The 18792-nt window shown below is 38.2% G+C and overlaps 2 long non-coding RNA genes across 2 annotated transcripts in view; one reads left to right on the forward strand and one right to left on the reverse strand.

Moving 5' to 3' along the window:
• LOC137498619 (uncharacterized) overlaps nt 1-18792 on the forward strand; it is a 292912-nt gene that overhangs the window by 7949 nt on the left and 266171 nt on the right. The gene's annotated exons all lie outside the window — the stretch shown is intronic.
• LOC137498618 (uncharacterized) overlaps nt 2760-18792 on the reverse strand; it is a 305338-nt gene continuing 289305 nt past the window's right edge. The window contains exon 4 of the long non-coding RNA XR_011017873.1: nt 2760-3003. This is a non-coding gene — a long non-coding RNA (uncharacterized lncRNA). The remainder of the gene's footprint in view (nt 3004-18792) is intronic.

The raw sequence follows: 18792 nt of genomic DNA on the forward strand, positions 1-18792 counted from the left end.
GTCAATGTCTTCAAAACCCTGGATCATAACAGCAGGTGTGTGAGGGCCGGTTGTGAGCTAACGAACTTCATCATCATCGATACAGTTGTCAGACAAGGATGTATTTTATCGCTGTTTCTCCTCATCATGGATTTTGTTATGCGGAAGGCACTGAATGAACCAAGCGCTAGAAACTCGTCGAATGACCACATGCAGCTCACTGTCCTCCATTTCGCCACCGATGCACAGAGTGTTATTTTGGCAATCTAGGTGGAAAAAATCAATTTTCCAACAACGCACAACTTATTGCTGCATGTTATATTGTGAAATTAAAATGTCCAGTGCGTCTGAGAACAGAGGTCGATTGCCTTGAAGGTCAGAATGGTTGCGAAACTGAATGTCTGATCTCGCTACAACTTCCAACTGCCACGTATCATTTTGAGCGTTGTTTAGCTAATTCACGTTATCTACACAGGTTTTACTCATCTGTAGTTCGTTTGATGTTAAAGAATTATCCTCTGTCAACACGTAGAGTCTTTTCTAAAGCTAAGTAATTTTCATTTAGGTTATTCATCAGTTTTCAAGTTCATCTAAGGTTTCAAAACAGTATTTAAAGCCAGTACCTTTCAGTTCCCAAATTAAAAAAAGTATTGCGCATAACCGCGCACTACTTTTTCCCGTTTTTAGGGTATGGCCGCTTCAATTCCTCAAAAGGCCCTTTATTGAGGTATGGCTCGAAAGTCATATTTGATTGTGTGTTTTAATTTTGTTTTTCATTACTGATATCGTATTATTTTCGAAAAATGTAGGTAAATGTTCTACATATCGCGTTTGCATTTTTGTCATTAGCTATCTGCAGTTTTTTTGTCCGGCTCCATGGCTAAATGGTTAACGCTTTGGCCTTTAGTCACAGGGGTCGCGGGGTCGATTCCCGGCAGGGTCGGGAATTTTAACCATAATTGATTAATTTCCCTGTCACGGGAGCTGGGTTTATGTGTCGTCTTCATCAACATTTCATCCTCATCACGACGCGCAAGTTGCCTTCGGGAGTCAAATCAAAAGACCTGCATATGGCTAGCCGAACGTGTCCTCGGACACTCCCGGCACTAAAAGACATACGCCATATCATTTTTTTGCAGTGTTTCATAGCTGAGAATGCACCTTAATGCTTCAAATGCAATAAATCATTTATATTTGCTCAAAATTGTGTATTACTGTTGTAACCTGTCCTGAAAAACAAAATTAAGGGTTATTTTAGTTCTCCGATTTTTTCTACTACATTACCAGTGTGCGACCTCGCATTGCTTGCATAAACCAGTACCTCTCTACAAGACATGACGTAAGCTTAGAAAACAAAGCTGGAAAATTTGGACTACGTATTAGTGTTGATAAAACAGGAACCATGTTGATTGGTAATGATACTACTATCACACGGATCATCGTTCGGCAGCAGCCATTCGAACAAGTGAAACAATTTACTCTTACCACGGTAGTACCTTATCGCAAGGTTGCAATGTAGATGTCCGTTACAGAACTGCCACAGCCTCAGCAGTCTTACAATGCTTGCGACCCATCTTAACCGCTTCAACTGTCGATTAAGAAACAAAACTCGAAATTTACAAAACATTCTTCATGCCAACAGCGATCACGGCACAGACAGCACGGAAACGCAACACATTCCACCAACGTTGGTGTTTCCGTATCATCACCAATGAGGAAATTTTGCTACAGAATTGCCGCAGGAAAATGCTAGATATTGCGCCGGAACGTCGAATACGCCTAACCGGCCATATCATCCATTTACCAGACAGCCGATACTCGATGAACGCTATGAGGTGGGAGCCACTGGGAAGCAGGCGGAAGCCGGTAGGCACGCAAAACTTGGCGTCGAACATTCAAGGAAGACCTACGAAGAGTCAGCATCGGGTGGGATGATATCGAGAATGCCGCTTCAAATAGGACTCGTTGGCGTAAGCTAACTGCCATATGCGCTTCGCGTGGAAGGAACCAGTGATCATGATAAGGGTTCAGTATGTATGTATATATGTATGTATGTATATATGTATGTATGTATGTATGTAAGTAAGTATGTATGTATGCGTTCATGTATGTACATATGTATGTACAGTATGTACCCTAATAGGCAACTTCTTATTTCTCCAGACTGTGGATGTCAGAATAATAGTTATTCGAATTACTCATACTACGGTTAATATTACAATGTGATAAGCATATTTATATGTCAATATCCCGAAAGTGCATTTCCCTTTCATCAGTTTATTTAACATTGTGTGTGGACATGATTAACTGTAGCTGACTTCCATTAAGTGTAGGCTTCAATTGAGATTTAGAACTGTTCCGATAGTCTAATATACCGGTATATTACATTTCCAGCAAGCATTCTTGGTTTTCTTTTGTCATTCTCAGGAAAATTCTACCAAACATCCTTTTATCATCTGGCAACAGTTCCTTCCCTCTGCTCTGAATAAAGGCATAATACTTAGAACTAGTTTACTTGCATCTTCATCAGCTACAAAATCACGATGTCAGTAATTGAGCAACTGCAGACTGCTGCACAGTAGAGAATTCATGCAAGCTAACATTAAACCTACGTTAATGATTGTTACCTTAGCATAGCATTTCCTGTACATTGTCATGATATTAAATCGGAATAGGGAAATGGTTACTTTGCAAAGAATTTTTTAGACAAACAGTAAAATTCTATTACATTAAAATCGTTACAATTTGTATTTTAAATGATATCACATGTATTTATAACTTCACATAATCTTTTCACATTTGGAGATGTATCTCAATGCTGTACTATTGATGATCCAGTAAACCATTGGGCACCTCTTTTACGATGGTTCCGTTGGTTCTGATGGATGGACCGGCTCGGTCTCTTGCCCCTGATCCCTTGGACACACTCCTTCCGTTGTTTCCGGCTATTCCGCCGATTCCGCCGGTTCCGTCGGCTCCGCCGGTTCCAACGGATCCGCCGTTTCCCCCTGTACTACCCTAACTCTGTGGAGAGATAAAGACCTTTATTTACATTTGTTTAAGTGTCAACCAATATGCTTTATAAAGGGCAAAAATGTTAGACAATCTATGCACGAAATTCGTACAGTGGCCTTAGGGATACCGCAATTTAAGGATAATAGGATTTTAGATTTATGTACCATATATTGGCTGAATATTCAATCACTAACTCTATAAACTGGAAATTTTCTCAAGATAGTATAATACTAAGATAACAATTGATCATTATAGGCCTGGAGGAAATTAAAAAATTAAAGTGACTCTGTAAGTTATTAGTATGACAGGGATACTTGATACTATGGATATCATGGCGGCTCTAACATTATGTGATGTATATTTGTCTCTTAAAATAGTGTTTGTGTCGGGTAATTAAAGGAATTAGAAGGTTTCCTACATTATAGCAGTGTACATTTCCGAGTGACGATTAAAAGGAAAAATTCATGTATTTCTGGCTAACCTTTAAAGTGCTGTGTAATTATATACTTTCGTATTCGCGCTTTGTGGTAGTGAAATTGTAGGTTATGTCACGGAATAAGCAAAAGAATAAGAACAAGAACAGCAGCATGATGGATACCCAAGGTCAGTTAAAGTTTCTTGAAGTGGACGAAACTAACTTCCGAGTTGCTGAAAGTGGACTTGACAATCTAGAATCAACTGTTCGTGAAATACTGAGTACTTCCACGTTCTTCGAGTGTATCCTTGAGCGACTAATCGACAAAGTAATTGATAGGCTTAAGGACAGCATCGAATTCAATGCGAAGATTGTTGAAGGTCTTAGAAAGAAAAAGATACAAAAGTAAAAGAACTGCAACCAGAACTTGAAGCTATGAAATCCAAATCTTGTGACGAGATTGATCAACTTAATCAGTAATTAGGACGTAATAACGTGGAAATTCATGGTATGCCAGAGCTACAAAATGAAGATGTGCTCTAGACCACATAATAGGGGTGGTGGAAGTGCCATTTATATATAGGAACCGTATAAGTCTAATGTATTATTATCTGTTAACAGTAATGCTAGTTAATATAGTACATTATCAATCGAGATAAAGGGTTTTGTGAATGACATTCACTTAGTAGCAGTATATAACCCTCATACCAAATTTTCCAAAGATTTTCTATGTTTAGAAGATATTTGGAATAAAGGTGGTAAAAAAACTTTTGTATTACTGTTGGTGACTTTAATATAAATTAAGTAGAACAGTTATATATCTACTGAGCTTCAGAATCTCTGTGGGTGTTATAATCAGAGTTCATGTCACACTGTCTTTCCTACTAGAATTTCATTGACAACTTGTATACTTATTGGTCATTTTTACGTAAAGAGAGTCTGCAAATATAAAATATATAACATAATAAATGGTCTGAGTGATCACAATTTATTAATTTTGGATATTAATATTACACTCAAAATGAATACACAAAGATATTATGTAATGCAACCTACAAAATACCATGTCCCATCTATGGAAAAATACATGTCTCAAACGCCATTAAATATAAATGATAAGGATAGCTCGGATATCATAACAAATAAATTAATTTAATATTTTAAAGAAAGTACTGCTTTAATTAAAAATTAAAGTCCTAATCTAAATAAGAAAGTTAGACCCTTTTGCCCATGGTTTACTTCAGAGCTGTTAAATTTAATCCGACATAAATAATTTATATTACAAAATTAAAAGACAATAGACGAGATTTAGTATGGTATGTGGCTATATATCACAGCAGTTAATACAAGACTATAAAGACATACGTAACAGGGTTACTAGAATGAAAAGATATCTAGAAAATTATTATATGAATAGGTTAAACAGCACAAATAATCAGTGGAAAGTTATAAATAATATTTTAACAACTAATAATGAAGAAATACAATTGAAAGTAAATGATACGTTGGTGACTGATTCTAGTCAAATTTCTATTATATTTAATAACAATTTCACTGATATGGGTCTGTCTTTAGCTAAGAATATTCCTCAGTCTAAATACCCTCACTTTGAACCTGGCCCATCTAATTCCTTATTTTTAACCCCTACTAATGAAAGTGAAATTGAACAAATAATTAATAATCTTAAAAACAGTTGTAGTGTTGACTGTTTTGGTATAAGCAATATTCTTATAAAGAGACTCTAAATTTGTTATACCTCACATCACAAAATTAGTTAACAAATCTCTATCAGAGGGATAAGTACCAGCTAAACATAAAATCGCCAGAGTCGTACCAATCTATAAAGGCATTGATAAATTAAATGTAAATATTCACAGACCAATCTTGGTACCACCTTCTTTATCTAAGATTTTAGAACGAGTGGTTAAAAAAGATTATTATATTTTTTGTTAAATAATAAATATTTTTATCAATTTCAGTATGGTTTCCTACCTCACTCGAGTACCAGTAATGCTATTGAGGCTATTATTATTAAACTACAACAAGATTTAGACTCAGGTAGGTTAGCAGCTGGTTTATTTATAGTTCTTAAAAAGGCTTTTGACACAGCTGATCATAAAATTCTATTACATAAATTAGAAATAGCAGGCATTAGAGGAAATGCGTTGGAATGGTTTGTTGATTACCTCTCTAATAGGAAGCAGTTTGTTACATGTAATAATACTTAGAGTAATGTAAAGGTGATCTCAATTGATGTGCCTCAGGGATCTGTGCTGTGGCCTTTATTGTTTCTTATCGTCATTAATGATATTGGTCACCTTAAGTTAAATGGAAGACTATCAATTTTTGCTGGTGACACTAATATTTTTATACAGGCCCTAGCAATCATGAACTTGAACAAAATATGCAGCAGGGTATTCTATTACTTGAAACATGGCTTAATTCCAACCGATTAACTATAAATCTAACAAAAACAAACTACATAAATTTTCACAAAACTGTATATGCATTAAATTCGGATAAAATCTGCTTTTCTTCAATCATAGAATAATGAAAGTGCACAGTACTAAATTCTTAGGACTGATTATAGATGAAAATCTGTCTTGGAGTAATCACGTGGAGACCATTTGTAATAAAATTATCCCTGTGATTGGTATCCTCAGTACATTGCAATATAAGTTCTCTCGTGGGTTGTTGAAGGGTATTTACTATGCTTTTATTGAAAGCCACGTCTCTTATATGATACATGTCTGGGCATGCTGTAATAAAGAATTATTTGGAAAGGTAGAGGTCCTTAGGAAGAGAGCACTAAAATAATTTTCAAACTGCCCATTCTGACACTGACTAAAGATCTGTATAAACATTGTAATATATTATCACTTCAAAACCTCAGCATGAAGGCTTCTATAATTATGATCTATAAAATTCAAAAACAAATTAGTCCGCTCAAACACATCAGTAGCTACCAATTCACAGACTCATAATTATAAAACAAGAATTGTTTATAATATTCACTACAATCAGATTCATTCTTCTAGTTATGGTCAAAATTCTCTTTAGCATTTTTCTATAACTATGTATAACTCACTGCCAAAAATATAAAAAAGTTACCAACTTTATCTATCTTCAAGAGTAATGTAACTAAATACTTGAAGTACCGGTAGTATGATAATTATGTTTAGGAAGCTTTGTCCTATCTTACCTATTACATCATGTTGAATTATATATTTACTGTATTTTATTTTGTAATTACACTGTGAATATAGCTGCCATTGTAATTTATTTGTATTGCACCAAGAAGAGCCTTGGCTCAAGTGCCTATATTGAAATTAAATAAAAATCCTAAAAACAGTCCAAATAATCAAGCAAATATGAACTTAAAAGTTACAATATGTGATTGAACCTAACCAAATACGACTGAAAATTTGATTATCCGTGGGCCACTTTAAATTTAAAATCACAACTGCTAAATTGATTATTCCATGTTCTTGCCTAATGATTTAATTGTTATTTTCATTGCAGATTTCTGAATATACACATTTAAATACTGTCCATGTTCATTGGCTCAGCTGTCAAACTGTAAGCCTATCTTTAAAGTAAATACTGTAAGAATATTACGTAATATTTAAAATTTTGAAATATGTTTATATACAGTGTTGGAAGTTTGATATTCAAGAAAAATAGAATTCAAGAAAACTAGGATCCATTCCCACATTTAAAATTTTGCACTGATAAAGGAACAAACAAGACTGATTTTCGAACCCGGGACCCTCTGAACCTAACGCCAGTACGCTAACCGTTCAGCCAACGAGTCGGATTGGGTAGAGATGAGCATACCGCTAGGGAATTTCTTCAAAATATTGTCTATTTCTTCCTAGAAAATTGCATAGGACAAGATAGGCAATTACGCACAGTATCCAAATTGCTAGAAGGCAGGGCATTATCTTGGTTCATAGCTTTTAAGAACAATTTCAAGACCTATGATGATTTAAAAAAGACATTATTAAATCGTTTTCGGGACACTGAGACACAGCATCTCGTAAAAATGCAGTTGTGTTCACGGAAGTACAATACATCAGAGAATACATCCAGATACTCAGATTATTGTTTGATGCAATTGAAGAAGATGCAATATCTGGATCCTCCACTAAAGGTCTCAAACATTATCCAAATAATGACACTTCAATTTCCGTCCCATGTAGAGGAAATATTAGTGGCAGCGAACATCTAAACTCTTGAACATTTGGATGCCATATTAAGAAGACTAGACACGGCTGTTACGCAGTCAACTTGCGCTACAGGCAAAATGAGTATGTTATATCTGTCCTTGAGTAATGTTAACAACTTGTCAGATATTAGGGAAACTTGGCCCCCGAATCCACTACTGATGAGCATTGAAATTCCCCAATGGTAATATTGATTATCGATAAATTTCGTTGGACATGTTGACGAATGGTAACTCGTCTTCAAATAATAAATTATCATCATCAATGTGCCAATAATTAACTATGTCCACATGGAATGACCCGACCTCCTCATTTTCAGGCAATCCTATTACAATCTGAAATTAAAACTCTTGATAACACATTTCAGATAAAAGTAGAAACCCTTGCTGAAGAAGTCTCTTCCATTAAGTTAAGAGAAAGCTCATCATTTATCTCCAGTCCAGGTACATCTAGAGATTTATTCAATACCAAAACACTCATTAAAATCCAAGACGACAAACCAACTAAGTTTTTGGGTAGAGATGAAATGTCGTATGGCTTTTAGTGCCGGGATATCCCAGGACGGTTCGGCTCGCCAGGTGCAGGTCTTTCTATTTGACTCCCGTAGGCGACCTGCGCGTCGTGATGAGGATGAAATGAGGATGAAGACAATACATACACCCAGCCCCCGTGTCATTGGAATTTACCAATTAAGGTTAAAATCCCCGACCCGGTCGTTCAGGACTTTGTCGCGATTGTTCAGAAGTATTAACCTGAACTGGATGGGCGGCTACGTCCTTACTCTTGCTCGGTTTCAAAGTACCCTGCGCATGAGTAGTATCAAGACGTCGTAATAGCGCATCTAATTGATCCAAGTTCTGAATCTCTTGAACGTGAGAAGGATACTGTAACACAATGACCTGTATGAGTTCCTTCTCAGGCAAAGGAGGGTCTAAATACTGCATCTCCTTCAACTGAGATAATAAAAATCTGCATACCGAGAGGTGTTGATGGAGGTGTTATACCTTCTCGAATACAGTTGAAGTTTTATAAAGTGGTGGGTTTCTGCATTCCAAAAACGTTTAATTAACGCCTTCTTGAAATCAGAGTACCGGTATGTCTTAAAATTAAATTTGAAGACGCCGTACCAGGAAAGAGCCTTACCTTCTAACAATCGGGAGACTGTTCTTAGTTTTCTATCTTCGCTAATTTTGTGCTCTTGAAAATATTCCTCTACATTGGGCAGAAACTCCTTAGCCGTGCAATCTTCTTTATCGGAGAATTTAGGAGGTTTTTCTCTTGGACTTTAACAATGGTCGTCTGGTATGACGTTTCTCCGACTCCCTCTATTGAACTATGAATAGGTCTGGACGTATCTCGAGATTCAAGATTAACGACTTTAGTGGCTAGTCGATCGAGATTACTCTTGACATCTCCAAACTGGAGTTGAACTATTCCTTCGACTTGTTTGACATCATTCTTTAATTTGGTTTTAAGTTCACCTACATCTTTACAAATACGACTAATTTGTGTCGTCGTATTATCGGCTTGCTGAGTGAACCGTTTGTCAAGCTCGCCCTGCTTAGCTTTTAATAAGGCGATTTCTTTTCCAACTCTGGAAATGTCATTTTTAACCGTGTCCCTAAGGACATCTTGGACAGAAACCACTTTAGCCTGCATTTGTGAAAACTGACCATGTAACTTCTGAAGTTCTGTATTGAAATCTTCAATGTCCTGCGAACGCTGTTGAAATGAAGGAAAAGCCTTCTTCAAGTCTTCCTTAACAACTTCTATGACTTGATCTCTAATAGTGTTTTTCATCTCTTCGACATTATGAGTTAGTTGAGAATTGATTTCAGTGAATCGGTCGTCGATTATTTATTGGATTCTGTGAATCTTTTTTCTATCCTAACATTTTTTTGGTTGAAACGCGATTCTATATTCGCATTCATATCAGTAAATTGGGATTAAACTACGTCATGTAACTGCTTATCTATGTTGGCATCAGCTTAGGCTAAACGCTGTTCTAGCTTAGCATTAGATTCCGCCAATCGCTTATCCAAGTTGGCAAGAGTGGCTTTAGTTTCGGCATTTGCTTCAACATTCGCTTGAGCTAAGTTATTTAAACGTTGGCCCACATTAGCAAGGTTAGCGTTAGTTTGAACATTGGCCTCAGCTATGCTAGAGAGATTGCTATTAGTCTCTGTAGTACGCCGCTCTAGATAAGTATTGGACTCTGTAATACGTCGCTCTAAGTTAGGACATGTTGCAGTAAGCCTACTCTCTAAATTGGCGTTAGCCTCACTCATATTGAGCCTAAGGGCTTCAATTGCTGCTAGTATATTTTCAATATTTATGGCAAGTTTAATAACTTAAAATGTGACACTTAGAAATTTTCAATCATAAACTGAGATATCAGTGGCTTTAAAAGTTCAAAAGCACTCAGTTCAGCATGTATTAACACATGGAAAATCAACCATATAACAAGAACACATAAAACACATAAAATATTTGCCGAGTCCAGGGCATAAGTTTCACTCTGCAAAAAGAAACACCACGTCCAGGGTGTTATAATCGTCTATTAATTAGATAGTAATGTTAACCTAGCCATCGTTCCCCAACGTTTAGGGTGCCTCCCTGTACCAGTAAAATAGCCCGACTTTATGAATTAATTTTAAAGTTAACACGAAGTAGATCTCAGGGCAATACTGGGTGATTTCTAGCTAGGGCTTGGTACAGGAGGTAGGGTCTTATCTACAAGAAAATTTTTAAATAGATTGAATAATATTTTTTATTCAGAAAATGCATTTTAAAGTGCACATCACCTTACTGTTGATAGTGGCTCTCTTCAACATCGCCTTTTGATGACCCGTGCTCTCAGATCACCATGCTGAACGTGCCTGGAACACGTTCTGCATGTTGCCAATATTACGTTGAGATAAGGCCGGAACACCCAGGTAGGTTTGACATGGGTTTGAATCTCGAACTCTCGACGTTCTGGACGATCTCCGACGTTCTCCGACGATCTTCGACTATGTAGCGGGGTTATCACCCGTCACATAACTTACACGAGTGTCCAAATTTACACAGTCCCCCGGTACTTTGGTTTAACAGCATTGTTTTCATATGTTTGGGATATGCCGTCGAATTCACTCTTTATCTTGTAGATTGTATTTATAAGTTCACTAAAGATGAAGATGCGGGTAGCATCGAGATTGCAAGAAAATAAGCACAGTTCATGAATAGAAATAATGAAACTGAAACTTGTTCACGCACTTGGCATAGTTCGTGGTGATTTTCCACTAAATGACGGAGCACTGGACATTGAAAGACATGTATGACTGCTCTAGAGTTTATCAAAGATACTGCTGTCAGTCATGCAATAATACTAAACACTTTGACGAAGAACTAAGGTTGAAAAGAAGATCACAGTTCGTTGCTAGGCGCACTTGACATAAAAAAGGTGACTGTTCGAGAGTTTATCAAAGGCACTGCTGTCAGTCACACACAAATAATTTACACACTGTTCAGAAGAAATAATACACAGTTTTGTTTGAAATGGATAAAGAACACAGTTTGAGTTCGGAGTGAAACACAGGTGTCGTAGGACACCATTATGGTAATCACTTGAATTAACATTCATGTGAAAGTTTGAACACTTTCATTCACCCTTCTTTATTAATGAAATTATGCTGACTGAGATTTAAAAATGTCGCAGTTAATAGTATAACGTTGTAGTGTCACATTGTATTTAATGATATGTGTTCAGAGATTAAGTTCTGCGGATTGAGATTTTAAAAAGAAATATCACTGTTCCTAGTATATCGCAGTAGTGTCACATTTAAATTAATATTGATTCAGAGACCAAATTTCACACAGGTAACGTGGTATTAAACTCAGTTCCACAAGAACGAAAGTAAGTTACTCGTATATCGAGAAGTTTCTACATGCACACAGAATATATGTTCAACTGAACTGTTGTCACCTAAATCCAACACATGACTTGTCATAAACAGAGTTCCAACACGCGCACAAATTATAAGTTCAACACGACTGTTAGAGTTTCAGTCACACACGAAGACTTTGAATCATTCGAAGTTAGACTCTGTCAACACTTCGACGAACACTGCAGCGTGGAGAATGGGGCTGGACACCCAGCTATGACTGTATGATCGGGTCTAGTGAGCTCAGCTTATATTCAGTTTGGGGCTCCTACGTCATCACATAACGTGAGCTCTTCGAAGTTGATTATCCTGATAATCCCCCGACGGATTTACTTAAGATTCACATATTGAGACGTTTATGTTATCCTTTTCAAAATGACGTATGGCTCAAGTCGCTGAGATTATTTTTACAGAAGTTTAAATTTTTTTATCGAATGTTCACGAAGGAATGACGTTCATATCCAGAACATGCCAGGTCAGACAGACTACACGTGGCACCAGGCGGGTAGTCTATCTTGTCCCTGCAGCTACGTCACACACACACACACACACACACACACACACACACACACACACACACACACACACACAGCTGTCGCTGGCTGGCCTGTTCGCTCCTCCGAACGTAAACAAACCAACTTCGCTCTGAACGTCTTGCGTGATGATGGAATACAATTAATAATAAAAAATACGGCATATACAGGTCGTAACCGGTACAATAAATAAATAAAGAACAATAATACAACCAAATTTGTTAATACTGACAGCTTCGCTACACCGATTGTCAGCTGTAATGTGGTATTTTCAACTAAAGCCTAGGAAACGGATAATAATTGCAAGATCACGTACGCGAAATATTATCAGTAAACAGCTTAATGTAATTAATGGTATATGCTACAGGACTGGGAACGTAAACTTAGGTTGACTGGATGAAGGAAGAAAAACTAAAAATCATTTAATTACTATATATTATTGCCATTTGTTTTACACTGTTTACATTTCCTTTATTTTCTGACAGAAAAACAAAACAATATTTCACAAAATACTAACTTAAAACAAAATCAGAAAAGGCAGCAGGTTCTTTACATTAATTTAAACTGTCAAGTTTCAGCTGATCATATAGTTGTCATTCTTCAGGCTGTATAAAATTATGGCTCAAAGGTTGTATTAATTAAAGACCACAGACCCATTAAATAACCATGTCCATTCTTTTCTGATGTCCAGGGGACCATTATGAGTCGCAGTGGCTTACGTGTAGTTTGTTGTCTCTGTATAAAAGTGTAATTTCTGTTCGTCTCATCACATCTTCCTTTCAGATGCCTACCTTACCATACTGTAGCAGTTATTCCTACGTACGGTTCAAGTTTTTATCGAGTTAGTTGGCAGTGACACGACATGGAGCTCTGATGAATGGCTGCCAAATGCAAGATCTAGTGTGGTGTAAGAGCATCAAATATCTATACATAAAGGGAACTGTGCTTTGTTTGCGGCTTCTTGGCAGTATTTATGACACTGTGGCATATATTTATTGTGTATGAGTGTTGTCTAGTGAATTTGTGATCATTTGATATTGATTTTTAACGTAAGTCTATTGTGTTTATATGCCATAGGCGATAGTCATCTTGTTTTGCCCTCAATCCATAGACAACATTACTAAGAGAGACACTCGATGTAATTATTTACTATATTTGTATTGCCCTAAGTGTCGGCCATTTTGTTCTATCTGCCATCAATGCCATGGAAACTATGACAAAGTCGGGAGCTATGCATGCTCTTATCGACGTTGCCAAGGAACTAGAGTCTACACCTGTTGACACCATTACAATGGACGTATTTTTGACGGTATAGAGTAGACAGAACAGCCAGCGACTCCACGCCGAGTGTTAGGCGGCGAGAAATAACCTGACACCCTCAGGGAGCCAACGGCTTCGGGCGGATGAGCTCCTTGAGGTAGGGCGTTGGTCCCTCAGTGGAGGAAATGCCACTAGAATCCACTGAAAACCTGATGTCGGGCAGCAGCGCCATCAGTATCGACTTGATGCACAGAGCAATTCATGCTCTGTGATGGGTCAAGAGCGGGGAGCCTCAAGCGTCACCAGAATGATTGGTTTTTGGGTTGTGGTACTGCGGTGTGGAGAGAGAGGGACCTCACTACACTATTATTCCCATGAACACTATCATGATAGCTGCTTTAAATGGATCTAATTCGTCATGCGACCCGGCTGACAACCGGCGCTTTTGCGGTTCCAGGCTGCAAAGTGTGAAATGTGCTACTGGGCATGTGCATGTAGGCAACCAGGCTGCATATGCGAAATTTGCGACTGGAGGAACAAAGCAGAATGTGGGTACTTGGAATGTGAGAGGACGTTTAGCTTCAGGAAAATTTCTCCTGATAATACAAGAGCTGGAAAGGTATAATATAGGAGTGGCTGGGCTAAGTGAAACTCACTGGAAAAACAATGGCCATTTTAGAAGTGGTAATAATTGGGTCTACTTTTCTGGAAATGAAGAAAAAAGCAGTAACGGGGTCGCAATTGTGATCAGTGACAAACTGAATGGCCTAGTGAAAGGATATAAACCTGTTAATAATCGCATTATAACACTAAGTCTCAAATGCAAGCCACTTTCAATCAACATCATTCAGGTTTATGCCCCAACAGCGGATGCATCTGATGAAATAATCGACCGCTTCTATCAAGATCTTGATGCTACTGTTTCAGCTTTTCCAAGCAGAGAAATAACTATTGTTATGGGAGACTTCAATGCCAAAACTGGTTGCACACAACATGATGAGCATGTCAGAACATTGATAGGAAGATACGGAATTGGAGAAAGAAATGAACGGGGGAACAGGCTTCTTGAGTTTGCAATTCAAAACAGGTTCACTAAAACTAATACAGTCTTCAAGCATCACACACGGCACATGTACACATGGACATCGCCTGATGGTCAATATAAAAATCAGATTGACTACATCTTGATCAGTTCAAGATGGAGGTCTTCTGTAATGGACACCAAAACTTGTCCAGGTGCGGTATGTGGCAGTGATCATCAGCTTCTTAGAACAGAAATAAGAATAAAACTTCAAACACCAGTTAAAAGATCACACAGGATACCACAAGTAGTTAATATGCCGTCTTTCAAGGAATCATTGGCGCGAAGAGCCTCCATATTACAGGATCCAGTAACAACTGCAGAAGGGCTGTAGAATGTGACAAAAACTGGATAGAGTCCTCTTTGAATGAATCTCGAGTACCAAATACTAGAAGGCAACAGTGGATCTCTGACTTGAGCCTTCAGCTTGTAGAAGAAAGAAGGTGCCTTAAAAATCTGGCATTAACACTAAAGAAAAAAGAGAGAGCAAATGTCTGATCTTGATAGAAGGATTAAGTCTTCTTGTAGAAGAGATAAGAATAGTTTCCTTAGTAACATTTGTTTTGAGATTGAAGACCATGCAAATCAAAACCACAGCAAGGATCTTTTTGACAAAATTAGAATAATCACTCGAGAATTCAAGCCATATTCCTGGAATATACAGAACTCAAAGGGGGATGATGTTGTGGATATAGATAATGTTCTGGAAACATGGAGATTGTACTGCCAGGATCTGTACAGTGAACAATGTAATGCACAAGACCAAGTGCAGATAGGCAAGCAGTCAGATCCTGAACCTGACATCCTCCGAGATGAAGTAGAAATGGCTTTGAAAATGCTGAGAACTGGAAAAGCGTGTGGACCTGATGGAATAAGTGCAGCAGTCTTGAAAGCTACAGACGGTGCTGGAATTGAAATGCTGTTGAAAATCTGCCAAGCAATATGGAATTCTAGAAGATGGCCCGAGGAATGGGTACAGTCAATCTTTGTCCCAATCCACATGAAAAGATCGAGGAAAAATGTGAAAATTATCGCTTAATTGCTTTGATTTCACATGCCAGTAAAGTTATGCTTCATATCCTGCACAACAGACTCCGGGCATTTCTAGAGTATCAAATTCCTGAAGTCCAGACTGGATTTATGAAAGGAAAAGATAGTCGAGAACAGATCTTAAGCCTAAGACAAATCATAGAAAAGGCTAGAGAATTCAATGTTCCGATATATCTGTGCTTTATTGACTACCAAATGGCCTTCGATACTGTCAAATTGAACCATCTTTGGAAAATTTTGGATGACATGGGTTTGCCACTCCATTTGATTGATCTCCGCAAGTCCTTGTATAAGGGAAATACAGCCACTGTGAAGATTCAAAACAAACAGTCTCAGCAGTTTCGTACAAGGGCTGGAGTTCGCCAGGGATGTATCCTGTCACCGTTACTTATCAATATCTATGGTGAATATACAATGAGAACTGCATTAGATGGCTGAGACAAAGGGTTTTCCATTGGGGGATGCAAGATCAACAACTTGAGATTTGCTTATGACACCATCTTGATAGCATCATCTGAAGAGGAGTTGACAGAGCTGATCAAGAGAGTAGAGGAAGCAAGCCTATAAATTGGATTACGCCTAAATCGACAGAAAACCAAAGTCATGATTGTTGATCGTAAGAACAACAACAGTCCACATATCAAACAGATTGGAGGGTGTGAAGTTGTACATCAGTATGTATACCTAGGCTCCTTACTATCCAATTCTGGTGGTTCCAAAGATGAAATAAAGCGAAGAATTGAAATAGCAAAGGTAGCAATGATTCGTCTGCGGAAGATCTGGAAAGATAACAACATTACCATTAAGGCAAAAAGAATCTCGTTGAATCTCTAGTCTTCTCAGTCTTCTTGTATGGCGCAGAGACGTGGACCATCCTCAAACGTGATCGTGAAGGGATAGAAAGCTTTGAAATGTGGTGCTGGAGGAAAATGTTAAGGATTCCTTGGACAGCTCATCGCACGAACACATCAATCCTGAACCAACTTCAGATAAAAGTTCGTCTACCGTGTAAAGTCTCTCGACGGATTATACGCTACTTTGGACATATAATGCGCCGAGATGGTAGTCTTCAAAAGCTGATTGTTGAGAGCAAAGTCCAGGGAACCAGACAACGAGGACGAGTACCAACGCGATGGATTGACATGGTGAACGGCCCCCTAGAGCGTTCTCTCAGAGTAACCACACTGAAAGCTTTAGATAGGGAAGAATGGCGAAGTATGGTTCATCGGCTAGATGGCTGAATATTATGATAGTCACGACGCCTCAGTCATGAGGCAAAACGGAGAAGAAGACACTACATGGGAAAGTTATTTTCGTCCTCAAGTTTTCCACAAAAGTGTAGTTCACCATTCCAAGATACTGTCGTAATTGAGGTACATTGCTGGGAGGTTTAAGGTTCTGTATTTCCAAGACTTTATCAGGATCAGGTAGGATATTGCTGTTCTCTAGTATGTGGACTAGGAATTTTATCTTTCGAACACATTTATTTGGGTTGAGGGTAATCCCGTATTTGTTTAGTCTACTTAGTGCCTTCTCGACTCGTCCATGGAGTTGAATTGCATCCTTACTCTCCACAAGTATATCATCCATAAGGCTAACTTAAAAATTTCTTGGGGCCCTGTAATATCCCATGATTTTTATTTTAATCTTCTGAACAAGATGTGACCTCTTGAAGTAAAATCTGCCGAAATAGGTTGTAAATGATGTGATTTTATACGTATTGAGGTCCAAACGGATCTAAGGGAAGCAATTAGATTCGTCTAGACTTGTAAAACGGGGCGAATTCGCTGTGAGCTTGCATCCGTGACATAAATGGTTCTAACCCAACGGTTGGCAGCCCTAAGGATGATTTTCCGTAGTTTAGCATTTTCACACCACGCAAATGCGGCCTCGGTGGCTTCTTTCCCGCTCCTAGGCCTTTCCTATCCCATCGTCGCCATAAGAGCTATCTGTGTCGCAAAATGTAATAAAAGAAAGTCTTGTAAAAGATTTTCGAAAGTCAACCCGCTGAACAAATTTGTTTAGCTGTGTGAAGTCCACACATATCCGAACCCTACTGCCTTTGAGCGGGACTACAAACGTAGTGGCACACCAAGATGTAGCTTCTTTTACTGACTCGATTATCCTCTCCATAATCATCCTGCCCAGCTCCGCTTTAACTCCACCTCATAAGGGTATTGCTACAGAACGGGGTGCAGCTATAGAAGCTGAGCTTTACTGCTCAACACGATTGTATATTCCACTGCTTTCACAGTGTCAAGTTTGTAATTAAACACCTTCAGGAAATTTTCTAACGATATCAATTTCCACTTTATCTATATTTAACTTAACTAGGTTTAATTTAGACGGCGCCTCTCTTCCTAAGAGCGGACAGACTTCATCCTGAACTACATATACATCTTCTAAGGTCTGCGTATCCTTATACCTGAATAAGACAATGATCACTATTTTCACAATCAAAGGCGATTTAGGGACACCGTACAAGTTCCTATCAGTTTTCACTACCTTAAGGCCAAGTTCATTATGTAAATCAGTACCTATAACAATGACGTCAGAGTCGGTATCCAGCGTATACATTACCTCCTTGTCAGAAATTTTTAACGGTAGCTTCCATGACCCGCAGTTCAATTCCAGTACAGTCAATTCATAATAATAACTCTTTTCCCGTTGAGATTGGCAATCTCGTATTTCTAAGACTGACTTTTTTATACAACACTATAAAATGGCCTATTTTTTCCACAATAATGACACACAGTTCTAGCAGCAGGACAAGGTATGTGACTAATTTTATATCCACAACTGGGACACATACAGTATTCCGCCTAGGAATGTTAGACGGGAGTTGCGGTGACGAAGTCCCGGGGAGATTTACAGCAACAACATCAGCAGAACTTTTCTTATTTAGTAACATGATGCTGTTGTCTCAGGCTGCCAGCCTGTCTTGCCAATTGTATAGATTTATTACTATCCAGATGGTAGGACTAACTACAGGTAGAACAACAAAGGGAAAATTAGGAACAGGGAATTATTGATGAGAAGTGTAGAAGTAGGAACAGGGGAAAAGGTAGGAAAGGGAAATGTAGAGTAGAAGATAGGTAAAGACAGGTGAAACAAGGTCATGGGAGGGAGAAAAGGAAGGAGAAAGTAGATTCTGTAGCAGTGCAGAATGATAGGGCTGACCAGGACGGGAGGGGATCAGAAGTGATGAGGTTTGAGGCTCTGGATGTTGGGGATTCCATTGTTAGACGTGTGAAGAGAATGTGTGGAGGAAAGGGAACAAGGGTAGAGTGTTATACAGAAATTAGTTTAA

The sequence above is a fragment of the Anabrus simplex genome, chromosome 2, assembly GCF_040414725.1.
Source record: "Anabrus simplex isolate iqAnaSimp1 chromosome 2, ASM4041472v1, whole genome shotgun sequence".
NCBI lineage: Eukaryota > Metazoa > Arthropoda > Insecta > Orthoptera > Tettigoniidae > Anabrus > Anabrus simplex.